This window comes from Arachis stenosperma, chromosome 9 (assembly GCF_014773155.1).
Source record: "Arachis stenosperma cultivar V10309 chromosome 9, arast.V10309.gnm1.PFL2, whole genome shotgun sequence".
Taxonomy (NCBI): domain Eukaryota; kingdom Viridiplantae; phylum Streptophyta; class Magnoliopsida; order Fabales; family Fabaceae; genus Arachis; species Arachis stenosperma.
Window position 1 is genome coordinate 41,364,876 of NC_080385.1, and position 14,917 is coordinate 41,379,792.

Consider the following 14,917-nt stretch of genomic DNA (forward strand, 5'->3'; position numbering starts at 1 on the left):
CTCAAAAACGCGGGAGCCACTTACCAAAGATTATTGAACAAAGTTTTTTTGGATCACATCGGAAGGATCATGGAGGTCTATGTAGACGACATGCTAGTGAAGACGCAAAACAAAGAGATGTTATTATCCGACCTAACACAAGTATTCAACACCATAAGACGACACGGCATGCGACTCAATCCCACGAAATGTACCTTCGCAGTAGAAGCTAGTAAATTCTTGGGTTTTATGATCACACAGAGAGGAATCGAGGCAAACCCGGACAAGTGCAGGGCCGTACTCGACATGAAAAGCCCGACTTGTATCAAAGAGGTACAACAACTCAACGGGCGGTTGGCAGCCTTATCCAGATTCCTGGCTGTATCAGCAATAAGATCTCTCCCCTTCTACGCCACTCTAAGGAAGGGAAAGGAGTTTGAATGGACAGCTGAATGCGAGCAAGCCTTCCAAGACTTCAAAAAATTTCTGGGATGGCCACCTATATTAAGTCGGCCACGGGAAAGAGAACCACTCATCTTGTACCTCGTAGTGGAAAATCGGGTAATAGCCTCAGCACTGGTCCGAGAAGACAACAGTGGGCAACAACCCATGTACTTTATCAGCAAAGCGTTACAAGGGTCCGAGCAGAACTACCAGAAAATAGAAAAGTTCACTTATGCTCTCATAATAACATCTCGATGACTTCGCCTATATTTCCAGTCTCACACCATTAAAATTCGGACCAACCAGCCCATAAAAGGAATCTTACAGAAAACAGACTTGGCAGGCAGAATCTTGCAATGGGCAGTCGAGTTGTCCGAATTCGACCTTCAATACGAAGCTCGGACGGCCATCAATTCTCAATATCTGGCCGACTTCATTGCGGAATTTACGAACACACCAAAAATCCCCGCAGAATGGAATCTATATGTGGATGGCTCCTCAAATAAAATGGGAAGTAGCGCAGGCATAATAATTGAAAGCGACCAGGGGACCCAAATCAAACTCTCCCTCAAATTTGGGTTCCCTGCCTCAAACAATCAAGCGGAATATGAGGCACTACTAGCTGGTTTGATGCTGGCTAGGGAGGTTGGAGCTCAAAAACTTATCATCTTCAGCGACTCACAGGTAGTCACTTCACAAATAACAGGAAGCTACCAAGCCAAAGATCCCACTATGAAAAAGTACTTGGACAAAACCAGGAAACAGCTCGGACAACTTGGAGAGTATGAGATTCGACACATACCCCGAGAATAGAATGCCCGGGCCGATGCACTCTCAAAACTAGCCAGCACCAAACTAGGAGGCAACAATAGAAGCCTTATCCAAAAAATTCTACAGAATCCATCAATCTCAGAAGAAGAAAAGGTCCTAGCCATAACAGGTCACGATCAGGGATGGATGACCCCTATAATTAATTACCTCACAACAAAAGCCCTCCCTACAGATGAGAAAGAGGCAAAGAGGTTAAAACGGGAAGCACAACACTACACCATCATAAATAATACTTTATACAAAAGAGGGATTTCAACACTTGCTAAAATGCGTGCCGACTTCCAACACTAAGGATATGCTAGAAGAAGTACACAGTGGTATTTGTGGCAATCACCTCGGAGCGCAAGCACTCGCCAAAAAAGTACTTCGGGCAGGATTCTATTAGCCAACTCTACAAAAAGAAGCCACAGAATTTGTAAGGACATGTTCATCATGTCAAAAGCATGCCAACTTCCATACCGTTCCGCCAGAGGAAGTCATCAGCGTAACCTCACCTTGGCTATTTGCAAAATGGGGACTCGATCTCCTCGGACCTTTTCCTCAAGGATCAGGACAAGTCAAATTCCTCATAGTAGGAATAGACTACTTCACAAAATGGATCGAGGCAGAACCCCTAGCCAATTCCATAGCTCAAAGAAGTCGGAAATTCCTATATAGAAACATCGTCACAAGGTTCGGAGTTCCATACTCCATCACTACAGACAATGGTACCCAGTTCACAGACACAGGCTTCAGAAAACTAGCGGCCGACCCGAATATAAAACAACAATTTACCTCTGTTGAGCACCCCCAAGCCAATGGGCAAGTTGAAGCTACTAACAAAGTTATATTAGCAGGGTTAAAACGGAGATTACAGGATGCAAAGGGAGCCTGGGCTGAAGAGCTCCCGCAAGTCCTATGGGCATATCGAACGACTCCACATTCCACGACAAAGGAGTCACCTTTCCGATTAGCCTACGGAATGGAGGCAATGATCCCAGTGGAGGTCGAAGAAGGATCACCCAAAGTAATCCATTTTAGCGAAAAAGCCAACTCCCAACTTCAAAGGGAAGAGCTTGACTTACTTCCAGAAATCCGAGAAGAAGCTCGGATAAGGGAAGAGGCGCTGAAACGACGAATGGCCTCCAGATACAACCGAAAAGTAATACAGCGGGCCTTTGCTGAAAACGACCTCATCCTAATCCGAAAAAATATAGGAACAACTCGACCTGGAGAAGGAAAGCTGGCAGCAAACTGGAAAGGACCCTTCCGAGTCATAGAAGTACTGGGAAAGGGTTACTACAGGCTTTCCGAACTCGACGGGCGAGAGCTTCCTAGATCATGGCACGCCTGCAACCTAAGAAGGTACTATAGCTAGGGATGATAAAAGATCTTAGACAAAGCACACTCTTTTTCCTGAAAAAAGGTTTTTTAATGAGGTGTCCCGCCAAGACCTACAAATCACCCGACTTAGGAAATTAACTCCTTATGTATATTTGCATTTTCTTTTAATAAAATTTATCCAGATTCTCTACAAATGCTCAAGTCATATTATTCTGAAAACATTCATTGCCCGATTGTAAAGCTACAGATCGACAGAAAGTGAAAACCGAATTCATTGCGCGATCACGATAAAAACGAGGGCTAAAAACCTAAATTCTACAAAATCGACAAAGATAAAAATAGAATAATGTAAGAAGTTATAGAAAGTGATCCATAGAAAGGACCTGACGAGGACCTAATAAAATGGATTGCTATAAAATAACTTAAAGATTGGCCGGCACAAAAAGTTGGACCAGCCACAACAACCCAAGTTATAAGTAAAACCCTGGAAAGAGGTCTGGCCAACCCTATAAAAGAGGATTACTATAACTTCGAAGAACCCGACATGAGGAAGTCGGACTCCTACAAAAAATTTACAAAAGATAATGCCTGAAAGAGACCTGAATAAGGTCTAAGAAAGAGGATTATCAAGTAAGTCGACAGGGCCCGACGTGACAAAGTCGGCCTGAAAAGATAAAGTTACAAAAGATAAATCCCTGAAAGAGACCTGAACAAGGTCCAAGAAAGAGGATTATCAAGTAACTCGATAGGGCCCGACATGACAAAGTCGGCCCGGAAAGATAAAGTTACAAAAGATAAATCCCTGAAAGAGACCTGAACAAGGTCCAAGAAAGAGGATTATCAAGTAAGTCGACAGGGCCCGACGTGACAAAGTCGGCCCGAAAGGAAAAAGTTACAAAAGATAAATCCCTGAAAGAGACCTGAACAAGGTCCAAGAAAGAGGATTATCAAGTAACTCGACAAAGCCCGACATGACAAAGTCGGTCCAAGATACAAAGCTACAAAGTAATCCCAGAAAGAGCCTGAACAAAGTCCAAGAAAGAGGATTACCGAGTAATTTGACAGGAACCGACATGATAAAGCTACCCTTGGAAGAGACCTTAAGTAAGGTCCAAAAAGGAAGGGCTACAAACAAACAAAAACCAAGTTGAAAAATCGGCAATCTCAGTATTACGAAAAACAACAGTTTAAGATTGATGAGAGCAGCGTCAGGCCAAAGAATCAAGTTGATCATGTCAGACAAAAACCTACGAAGGTGCCAAGACGAGTGCAAAGCAGACAGGATATAAAAACTACTAAGTTATGATAATAGCAAGCTTCAGAGGCCACCCAAATCATCCCAGGAAGCTCGAAAGTCACTTTGTTTTTCAAAACAAAGTTGCTAAACAAGCAACAGAAGTATCAACAGTCAATGAAACACCATTTACAAAATAAAAGAGTTCAAAGCCCACAGGCCGGGCTATACATAAATTCATCAGAAATAATCAAAGAAAGTCCAAAGGTTTCCCAGTACCAGCATCCCGGGGTGAAGGAGGACGAGTCTGAAGAGACACTGCATGTACTGTCCCATCATCCTGATTCAGGATCTGGACATCAGGATCGGACTCAGGCTGAACGATTTCAGCTGCCTGAGAAGAAGATGGCGGCACAACAGAGACTTTGGTAGAAGGAATAGGAGGAGGCTCAACATCATCATCATCAGGGTCCTCGGGAACGATTTTGTCATCCTTCACAACATTATCGAAGCTAAACAAGGCAAGGTCAGCCTCCGGGACAATAACCCGAACCTGTTCCTTCAGGTTCTCATAGGCAGCAGTTACGCTGCCCACAAGATGACCCTGGAGCTTGGAATAATCAACTCGGACCGACTCTAGCTCCTCCCGAAGACGTATCACTTCTCGGTAGGACGTGACATAGCTTTCTTTTTGCTTCAAAGCCACATCCTCAGCCAATCGCACAGAGGCCGCCAGGGCAAGAGAGCTGGCCTTCTCCCCTTCCAGCTCCTTCTTCAGTTTAGTCACCTCCTGGTGCACGAAATTGTAATCCCAATATCAAAATCAAGATATCTTATGACTTCGTACCATTAACCAGCAAGTGCACTGGGTCGTCCAAGTAATACCTTACGTGAGTAAGGGTCGATCCCATGGAGATTATTGGTTTGAAGCAAGCTATGTTTATTTTATTATTCTTAGTCAGGATATCAATTATAATTATCAGTTTGAATTATTAGAAAAAATAAAAGAGCGTGAAATAATTACTTGTTGTGCAGTAATGGAGAATATGTTGGGGTTTTGGAGATGCTTTGTCTTCTGAATTCCTGTAATGTAATATTCAACTCAATGCAAAAGTGCAAAGTTCCTTCCATGGCAAGCTCTATGTAGGGTGTCACCGTTGTCAATGGCTACTTCTCATCTTCTCAGTGAAAATGGTCCAAATGCTCTGTCACAGCATGGCTAATCAGCTGTTGGTTCTCGATCATGTCGGAATAGAATCCATTGATTCTTTTGCGTTTGTCATCATGCCCAACACTCGCAAGTTTGAAGCTCGTCACAGTCATCCAATCCCAGAATCCTACTCGGAATACCACAGACAAGGTTTAGACTTTCTGGATTCTCATGAATGCCGCCATCAATTCTAGCTTATACCACGAAGATTCTGGTTAAGGAATCTAAGAGATACTCATTCAATCTGATGTAGAACGGAGGTGGTTGTCAGACACACGTTCATGGATTGAGGAAGGTGATGAGTGTCACGGATCATCACCTTCTCCATAGTTAAGCGCGAATGAACATCTTAGATAGGAACACGCATGTTTGAATGGAAAAACATAAATAATTGCATTAATTCATCGAGACGCTGCAAAGCTCTTCACCCCCAACAATGGAGTTTAGAGACTCATGCCGTCAAAGAGTATAAATTTCAGATCTAAAAATGTCATGAGAGATACAAAATAAGTCTCTAAAAGTTGTTTAAATACTAAACTAGTAACCTAGGTTTACAGAGAATGAGTAAACTAAGATGGATAGGGCAGAAATCCACTTCTGGGGCCCACTTGGTGTGTGCTGGGGCTGAGACTTAAACTTCTCACGTATCTGGGCTGTTTCTGGAGTTGAACGCCAAGTTGTAACGTGTTTCTGGCGTTCAACTCTGGTTCGTGACGTGTTTCTGGCGCTGGACGCCAGACTGCAACATGGAACTGGCGTTAAACGCCAGTTTACATCATCTATCTTCGCGCAAAGTATGGACTATTATATATTGCTGGAAAGCCCTGGATGTCTACTTTCCAACCCAATTGAGATCTTGCCAATTGAACTCCTATAGCTCCAAAAAATCTATTCCGAGTGCAGAGAGGTCAGAATCCAACAGCATCAGCAGTCCTTTTTCAGCCTAATTCAGATTTTTGCTCAGCTCCCTCAATTTCAGCCAGAAAATTCTTGATCTCACAGAAAAACACACAAACTCATAGTAAAGTCCAGAAATATGATTTTTTCTTAAAAACTAATAAAATTCTATTAAAAACTAATAAAAACATGCTAAAATCTACATAAAATTTCCCCCAAAAAGCATATAAAATATCCGCTCATCACAATACCAAACTTAAACTGTTACTTATCCTCAAGCAACTAGATAAATAAAATAGGATGAAAAGAAATTAAGAAGCAATAATATTTCAGAGTTTTAAGTGGAGCTCAGATTCTTATTTAGATGGGCGGGGCTAGTAGCTTTTTTTGACTTCCCAACAGTTTTGGTATCTCACTTTATCCTTTGAAATTCAGAATGATTGGCATCCATAGGAATTCAGAATTCAGATAGTATTATTGATTCTCCTAGTGTAGTATGTTGATTCTTGAACACAGTTACTTTATGAGTCTTGGCCGTGGCCCTAAGCACTTTGTTTTCCAGTATTACCACCGGATACATAAATGCCACAGACACATAATTGGGTGAACCTTTTTAGATTATGACTTAGCTTTGCTAAAGTCCCCAATTAGAGGTGTCCAGAGTTCTTAAGCACTCTTTTGCCTTGGATCACGACTTTAACCACTCAGTCTCAAGCTTTTCACTTGGACCTGCATGCTATAAGCACATGGTTAGGGACAGCTTGATTTAGCCGCTTAGGCCTGGAATTACTTCCTTGGGCCCTTCTATCCACTGATGCTCAAAGCCTTGGATCCTTTTCACCCTTGCCTTTTGGTTTTAAGGGCTATTGGCTTTTTTTCTTTTTCTTGATCCAATGATTCCTTGTAATTTTTCTCTCTCTTTTTTTTTCACTGCTTTTTCTTGCTTCAAGAATCAAATTCATGATTTTTCAGATCATCAATAATATTTTTTGTGTTTCTCATTCTTTCAAGAGCCAACAATTTTAACATTCATGAAATTCAAGATAAAAAATATGCACTGTTCAAGCATTCATTCAGAAGACAAAAAGTATTGCCACCACATATAATTAATTATAATTTTTCTTATTAAGAACTCGAAAAATATGAATTACCTCTTTATTCTAAAAATCTACTATTTTATTCATGTTTGATGATGATAAGAAAAATAAATTATAACTTAATTGAAAATAAAATCAAAATAGATGTACTAATTCCCACTACTCCTATATATCTTCTAAGGTAAATTCCTATAACAACAACTATCTCAGAGTTAAAGCTAAAATTAGAACTTATCAACCTGTATTTTGGGAAGTGGGTGTTCCTCTAGTCTGTGGCGTGCTTGGTCCTTCAAGAATTAATTTCTGACGCTTTAGTTCCCTTAAGTCACGCCATTGCTCCTCTTGTTCCCTAAGCAATTTGCAAAGCATGCTATTTTGATTATTCTGTTCTTCCTTTATTTGGTCTATAGCTTCTTGCAACTTGGAAACAGATGCCTCAAGATGCTCTCAGTATTCAAATTGAGGGATTTTTGGGAGGAATTCCTGTGCTCTCCTCTTGATGGGGTCATCCTGCAACTGTTGTTTTTCCATTGATATTTTAGTGATTGGCCGCTCAACCGAGATATACTCAGTTATTCCCATCCTTACTCTGGCATCTTTGCAGAGCATAAAAATTAGGCTTGGATAAGCCAACTTGGCGTCTTTGGATTTCTTGTTTGCTATTATGTAGAGTTCACACCAAATTAACTGATGAACTTCTACTTCTTTTCCCAACATAATGCAGTGAATCATCACTGCTCTTTTAATAGTAACTTCAGAACGGTTGCTAGTGGACAATATGGAACGCCCAATGAAGTCCAGCCAGCCTCTGGCTACTGGTTTGAGATCTTCTCTCTTGAGTTGATTTGGGACACCCGTGGTGCTGGTGGTCCACCTGGCTCCAGGGATGCATATATCCTCTAGAATCTTGTCCAGGCTCTTGCTTGTTCTCATCATTCTCCTATTGAAGGAGTCTGTGTCATCTTTCAGCTGAGGCAGTTTAAAGATCTCCCTGATTTTGTCAGGGTGGATGTGAACAATCTTTCCTCTGACCAAGGTCCGATAGTCATAGAGGCCAGTTTCAGATATTCTCTGCCTGTCTGTTTGCCACAGATTAGCATAGAACTCCTGAACCATATTCCTTCCCACTTTTGTTTCAGGATTAGCTAGGATTTCCCAGTTCTTGTTTCGAATTTGCTCTTGGATCTCCGGATATTCATCTTCTTTCAGATCGAACTTGACTTCCGGGATCACTGACCTTAGACCCATTATTTTGTAGTAATGGTCTGAATGTTCTTTGGTTAAGAACCTCCCTTGATTCCAAAGTGGTTTTGGAATATTCTCTTTCTTGCCTCTTGGAGTGGGTTGTTTTCCTTTAGGAGCCATGATCTTAGTGAGTATATTTTTGTGATCACGGATAAACACACCAAACTTAGAGGTTTGCTTGTCCTCAAGCAAAAGAAAAGAAAGGAGAGGGATAGAAGGAGAGCTAATGTCGAATGGTGGATGAGAAGAGGGAGGCCGAATGTGAATTTAAAAGGGAGGGGGTGGGTTTTCGAAAAATTTAAAAAGATAAGATAGAAGATATGATTTATAAAAGATAAATATGATAAGAAAAAGATATAATTTAAAATTAAAAAGTTGTGAATGATATTTGAAAAAGATAAATCTGAATTTTTAATTTGAAAAAGATTTTAAAAGATAATTGAGTTTTGAAAAATTTGAAAAAGAGTTGGATTGGATTGGAAAAAGATTTGTATTTATGTATTAAGATATATTTGATATTTTTGAAAAAGGGATTTTAGAAATTAGGGTTTTTAGAAATATTTTTTTTTTTGAAATTGAAAGATGACATTTTGAATATGTTTATGCAAAAAATCATGAATTGAAACATAAAAAATTAGAAAATTTGTGAAGAAAAATGAATTTTACCTCCTCCCCACCATCTTGGCGTTAAACGGCCAAACGCTGCATGTTTTGGGCGTTTAACGGCCAATTGCTGCTTCTCCTGGGCATTCAACGCCCAGCTGTTGCTTCTTTCTGGCGTTGAACGCCAGGAAGTCCTTTGTCACTGGGCGTACGCCTTTCGGCCTGATCTTAGGCCCTGACTCACCCTCCGTGGACGAACCTTGCGGAGGAACCCTTAGGTTTTCGAGGCATTAGATTCTCACCAACGTTTGTGTTACTCAAGCTGACATTCTCGCTTCCGCTTCGTCCACCACTGCTCGCGCGGGTCCCATTCATAGGTCCGAGATCCATATCTATGAATTGAAAGGTCCGAATGATCCACTCTGTAATCAGTTGTTAGAATCAATAGGTCTTCAAATCGTTCATTTGAAAAAATTGAAACCCTTCTTATTGGATGGACGTGATACTTCCCAAAAATCGAAACAGGACGTTGTAATTCTGGCGTTAAACACCCAGAAGGAGCTTCTTTCTGGCGTTCAACACCCAGAAGATGCTTCTTTCCGGCGTTTAACGCCCAGACGGCTATCCTTACTGGCGTTGAACGCCCAGTGGATGCTTCTTTTGGGCGTTCAATGCCCAAAATATTTCTTACTGGCTTTTTCACGCCAGTGAGCTTCCAAATTCCCCTGTAACTCTGTGAACTCAAGCAATTGCTATTCTACCTTGAAGATAACTGAGATATACCTGTAAAAATTAATTAATTAATAAATAAACTTTGTGACTGACTGGGTTGCCTCCCAGTAAGCACTTCTTTATTGTCTTTAGCTGGACTATTACTGAGCTTTAATCAAGCCTCAGTTTTGAGAATTCTAGCTCAAAATTGCTTTCAAGATAATGTTTAACTCTCTGTCCATTAACAATGAACTTTTTGTTAGAATCATTATCCTGAAGCTCTACGTATCTATATGGTGACACACTTGTAATCATATATGGTCCTCTCCACCGGGATTTCAATTTCCCGGGGAATAATCTGAGCCTAGAATTAAATAGCAGAACTTTCTGTCTAGGCTCAAAGACTCTGGATGACAGTTTCTTATCATGCCATCTTTTTTATTTCTCTTTGTAAATTTTTGCATTTTCGAAAGCATTGAGTCTAAATTCCTCTAGCTCATTTAACTGGAGCAAACGCTTTTCTCCAGTTAACTTAGCATCAAGGTTTAGGAATCTGGTCGCCCAGTAGGCCTTATGTTCCAGTTCCACTGGCAAGTGACATGCCTTTCCATACACAAGTTGGTATGGGGAGGTCCCTATAGGGGTTTTGAATGCTGTTCTGTATGCCCACAGAGCATCATCCAAGCTTCTTGCCCAATCCCTTCTACGGTTAATTACAGTCCGTTCCAGGATTCTTTTAAGTTCTCTGTTAGAGACTTCAGCTTGCCCATTTGTCTGTGGATGATATGGAGTGGCTACCCTGTGGCTAACTCCATAACGAACCAAAGCAAAGTAAAGCTGTTTATTGTAGAAATGAGTGCCCCCATCACTAATTAGTACTCTAGGGGTGCCAAATCTGCTGAAGATGTGTTTCTGGAAGAATTTTAACACTATCTTAGTGTCATTAGTGGGTGTTGCAATAGCTTCCACCCATTTGGATACATAATCCACTACCACCAGAATATAAGTGTTTGAGTATGATGGTGGGAAAGGCCCCATGAAGTCAATACCCCATACATCAAACAACTCAATCTCCAAGATCCCTTGTTGAGGCATGGCATAACTGTGAAGCAGATTACCAGATCTTTGGCAACTATCACAATTAAGTACAAACACTTGGGAATCTTTATAGAGAGTAGGCTAGTAGAAACCACATTAGAGGACTCTTGTGGCTGTTCGCTCACTTCTAAAATGTCCTCCATATTGTGATCCATGGCAATGCCATAGGATCTTCTGCACTTCTTCTTTAGGCACACATCTACGGATTACTCCGTCTGCACATCTCTTGAAGAGACACGGCTCATCCCAAAGATAATACTTTGTATCCGTGATAAGCTTCTTTGATTGCTGCCTACTGTATTCTTTGGGTATGAATCTCACTGCCTTGTAGTTCGCAATTTCTTTAAACCATGGCACTTCTTGGATGGAAAAGAGTTGCTCATCCGGAAAATTTTCAGAGATCTCAGTAAGAGGGAGGGACGCCCCTTCTACTGTCATCTGCTACTTGATTCTCTGTCCTTTTTTTGTCTCTTATTTCTATATCAAACTCTTGCAAAAGTGGTGCACGAAATTGTGATCACTACTTTTCACAACTCAAATAATCCCTAGTAATGGCCCCAAAGACTTGATGCTCAATACCATGGCATAAACACAACTTCACACAACTAACCAGCAAGTGCACTGGGTCGTCCAAGTAATAAACCTTACGCGAGTAAGGGTCGATCCCACGGAGATTGTTGGTATGAAGCAAGCTATGGTCACCTTGTAAATCTTAGTCAGGCAGACTCAAATGGTTATGGATGATATGTGAATAAAACATAAAGATAAAGATAGAGATACTTATGTATTCCATTGGTGAGAATTTCAGATAAGCGAATGGAGATGCTTTGTCCCTTCCGTCTCTCTGCTTTCCTACTGTCTTCATCCAATCCTTCTTACTCCTTTCCATGGCAAGCTTATGCAAGGGTTTCACCGTTGTCAGTGGCTACCTCCCATCCTCTCAGTGGAAATGTTCAACGCACCCTGTCACGGCACGGCTATCCAGCTGTCGGTTCTCGATCATGTCGGAATAGAATCCAGTGATTCTTTTGTGTCTGTCACTAACGCCCCACAATCGCGAGTTTGAAGCACGTCACAGTCATTCAATCATTGAATCCTACTCAGAATACCACAGACAAGGTTTAGACCTTCCGGATTCTCTTGAATGCCGCCATCAGTTCTAGCCTATACCACGAAGACTCTGATCTCACGGAATGGCTGGCTCGGTTGTCAGACGAGCGCTCGGTTGTCAGGCGATCAACCATGCGTCGTGTATCAGGAATCCAAGAGATAAACATTAGAGCCTTGTTTGCTTGTAGAACAGAAGTGGTTGTCAGTCACTTGTTCATAAGTGAGAATGATGATGAGCGTCACATAATCATCACATTCATCAAATTCTTGAGTGCGAATGAATATCTTGGAATAAGAACAAGCTGAATTGAATAGAAGAACAATAGTAATTGCATTAATACTCGAGGTACAGCAGAGCCCCATACCTTAATCTATGGTGTGTAGAAACTCCACCATTGAAAATACATAAGAACAAGGTCTAGGCATGGCCGTGAGGCCAGCCCCCAGTAATCTAAGAACAGGACGTCCAAAGATGATCTAGAGATCTAAAGTGATCAAAAGATTCCAAAGATCAAAAGATGAAAAATACAATAGTAAAAGGCCCTATTTATAGGGAACTAGTAGCTTAAGAATTACAAAGATGAGTAAAAGACATAAAAATCCACTTCCGGGCCCACTTGGTGTGTGCTTGGGCTGAGCATTGAAGCATTTTCGTGTAGAGACTCTTCTTGGAGTTAAACGCCAGCTTTTGTGCCAGTTTGGGCGTTTAACTCCCACTTTGGTGCCAGTTCCAGCGTTTAACGCTGGGAAATCTGAAGGTGATTTTGAACGCCGGTTTGGGCCATCAAATCTTCAGCAAAGTATGGATTATCATATATTTCTGGAAAGCCCAGGATGTCTACTTTCCAACGCCGTTGAGAGCGCTCCAATTGGGCTTCTGTAGCTCCATAAAATCCACTTCGAGTGCGGGGAGGTCAGAATCCAACAGCATCTGCAGTCCTTTTTAGTCTCTGAATCAGATTTTTGCTCAGGTCCCTCAATTTCAGCCAGAAAATACCTGAAATCACAGAAAAACACACAAACTCATAGTAAAGTCCAGAAAAGTGAATTTTAGCTAAAAACTAATAAAAATATACTAAAAAGTAACTAAATCATACTAAAAACATACTAAAAACAATGCCAAAAAGCGTACAAATTATCCGGTCATCACAACACCAAACTTAAATTGTTGCTTGTCTTCAAGCAACTGAAAATCAAATAAGATTAAAAGAAGAGAATATGCAATGAATTCCAAAAACATCTATGAAGATCAGTATTAATTAGATGAGCGGGGCTTTAGCTTTTTGCCTCTGAACAGTTTTGGCATCTCACTTTATCCTTTGAAATTCAGAATGATTGGCTTCTTTAGGAACTCAGAATCCAGATAGTGTTTTTGATTCTCCTAGTTAAGTATGATGATTCTTGAACACAGCTACTTTATGAGTCTTGGCCGTGGCCCAAAGCACTCTGTCTTCCAGTATTACCACCGGATGCATTCATGCCACAGACACATGATTGGGTGAACCTTTTCAGATTGTGACTCAGCTTTGCTAGAGTCCCCAATTAGAGGTGTCCAGGGTTCTTAAGCACACTCTTTTGCCTTGGATCACAACTTTATTTCTACCCTTGCCTTTTGGTTTAAAGGGCTATTGGCTTTTTCTGCTTACTTTTTCTTTTTCTCTTCTATTTTTTTTTCGTTTTTCTCCTTCTTTTTTTTCGCTTGCTTCCTTTTTTTTTTGTATTCACTGCTTTTTCTTGCTTCAAGAATCATTTTTGTGATTTTTCAGATCCTCAGTAACATGTCTCCTTTTTCATTATTCTTTCAAGAGCCAACAACTTTAACATTCATGAACCACAAATTCAAAAGACATATGCACTGTTCAAGCATACATTCAGAAGACAAAAGTATTGCCACCACATCAAAATAATTAATCTGTTATAAAATCTGAAATTCATGCAATTCTTCTCTTTTTCAATTAAGAACATTTTTCTTAAGAAAGGTGATGGATTCATAGGACATTCATAACTTTTAAGGCATAGACACTAAGATACTAATGATCATAAGACACAATACATGGATAAACATAAAGCATAATTTTCGAAAAACAGAAAAATAAAGAACAAGGAGATTAAAGAACGGGTCCACCTTAGTGATGGTGGCTTGTTCTTCCTCTTGAAGATCTTATGGAGTGCTTGAGCTCTTCAATGTCTCTTCCTTGCCTTTGTTGCTCCTCTCTCATGATTCTTTGATCTTCTCTAATTTCATGGAGGAGAATGGAGTGTTCTTGGTGCTCCACCCTTAGTTGTCCCATGTTGGAACTCAATTCTCCTAGGGAGGTGTTGATTTGCTCCCAATAGTTTTGTGGAGGAAAGTGCATCCCTTGAGGTATCTCAGGGATTTCATGATGAGTGGGGTCTCTTGTTTGCTCCATCCTTTTCTTAGTGATGGGCTTATCCTCATCAATGAGGATGTCTCCTTCTATGTCCACTCCAACTGAATAACAGAGGTGACAAATGAGATGAGGAAAGGCTAACCTTGCTAAGGTAGAGGACTTGTCCGCCACCTGATAGAGTTCTTGGGCTATAACCTCATGAACTTCCACTTCCTCTCCAATCATGATACTATGAATCATGATGGCCCGGTCTAGAGTAACTTCGGACCGGTTGCTAGTGGGAATGATTGAGCGTTGGATAAACTCCAACCATCCTCTAGCCACGGGCTTGAGGTCGTGCCTTCTCAATTGAACCGGCTTCCCTCTTGAATCTCTCTTCCATTGGGCGCCCTCTTCACAAATGTTAGTGAGGACTTGGTCCAACCTTTGATCAAAGTTGACCCTTCTAATGTAAGGATGTTCATCTCCTTGCATCATGGGCAAGTTGAATGCCAACCTTACATTTTCCGGACTAAAATCTAAGTATTTCCCCCAAACCATTGTAAGCCAATTCTTTGGGTCCGGGTTCACACTTTGATCATGGTTCTTGGTGATCCATGCATTGGCATAGAACTCTTGAACCATAAAGATTCCGACTTGTTGAATGGGGTTGGTAAGAACTTCCCAACCTCTTTTTCGGATCTCATGTCGGATCTCCGGATATTCACTCTTTTTGAGTTTGAAAGGGACCTCGGGGATCACTTTCTTCAAGGCCACAACTTCA

General features: G+C 41.0%; 1 pseudogene; it reads left to right on the forward strand.

The window, feature by feature from the left end:
• LOC130949445 (eukaryotic translation initiation factor 5-like) overlaps positions 1–14,917 on the forward strand; it is a 35,042-nt pseudogene that overhangs the window by 4,279 nt on the left and 15,846 nt on the right.